Here is a 1,449-nt window from a genome sequence, read left to right as displayed (position 1 = left end):
AATTATTTTTCAATGTAACAGACCTAACAGTTGTATTCCTACAGTCTATGGTAACAGAGCTCTGCTAGAGAGTTCTCTGCTTTAATTGAAGTGACTGCTAAGAAAGGTGTCTGCACATGTGGAGGGAGGGGAGCTGCCCTGATCCCCATTCCCAGTTAGCTAGCCTTCTTCTTAACTAAAGTCCCCAGTATTGGTGTAAACTGCCTCAAAATCAAAATTTGGGTTTAATGTCAATATTTCCGTGCATCTGTGCGTTATCATAGAGTCTTTTCTTTTATTTGTGATAATTGTGAATCAAAATAAAATCATACTTGAAAAAAAAATCAGTAATGCATGTTTTTCCTTGCGCCTGTGTGATTTCATTGCAATATTTCAACTTTGTTAAAAACTTTGATTTCATTTCAAAAATATCATTTTATTTAGCAAAATCATGCGTTTTTGCGCCACGCGAAAAAGCATGAAAATCACACTTGAAAAAAACTCAACAATGCATGTCTTTTCCTTGGGCCTGTGCGTTTTCATTCACATCTTTCAGCTTTGTTAAAAACTTTGATTTCATTTCGAAAATATCTTTTTTTTTGTGCTGCACAAAAAAGCATGAAAATCACACTTGAAAAAAAATTCAACAATGCATATCTTTTCCCTGCGCATTTTCATTCACATCTTTCAGCTTTGTTAAAAACTTTGATTTCATTTCAAAAATATCATTTTATTTAGCAAAATCCTGCGTCTTTGAACCATGCAAAAAAGCATGAAAATCACACTTGAAAAAAATTCAACAATGCATGTCTTTACCCTGCGACTGTGCGTTTATATTCACATCTTTCAGCTTTGTTAAAAACTTTGATTTCATTTCAAAAACATCATTTAAATTAGCAACATCATGCGTTTTTGATGTAAAAATATGATTTGCTGCTTTGTGCAATCATTAACAAAAACTGCGGGAAAAGAAACGGTTACATTGAGGTGGGGTGGGTGGTGAAAATGAATTTTTGCAAAAATACACATACACCTCAATTAATTGGGTAAGATCAAATTTATTATCATGATACAACCATATAGGAAGCGAAGACTAAATTATAAATACATATAATTCATATGACAAGTGGTATTTGACATATTTTTTAATAGAAACCTTTTCACCATATACTGTTATGTAACAATAAACTGTTATGGACACACAATACTGTTTTGTAAATTGTAAATTTTATGATACTTTATGTGAACTTCTTAATAAAACTAACCTAAAACATGTGCTCCTGAATCTTTTTTATTAATGTTATTTTGTGATTTTGATGCTTCTTTGCACTGCGTAGAATCGCAGGACCTTGCTAAATAATATCAAAGTTTTTAATCAAATCAAAATTTTTGAAAGAGTTAAACTGAGAAATTTGAATTAGTTCTTTTTAAATGAAAACTGATAAATTATAGATTTTTGTTTGACAGCTA

The sequence above is a fragment of the Eurytemora carolleeae genome, unplaced genomic scaffold (genome assembly GCF_000591075.1).
Source record: "Eurytemora carolleeae unplaced genomic scaffold, Eaff_2.0 scaffold877, whole genome shotgun sequence".
NCBI lineage: Eukaryota > Metazoa > Arthropoda > Copepoda > Calanoida > Temoridae > Eurytemora > Eurytemora carolleeae.
This window is presented reverse-complemented; position numbering follows the sequence as displayed.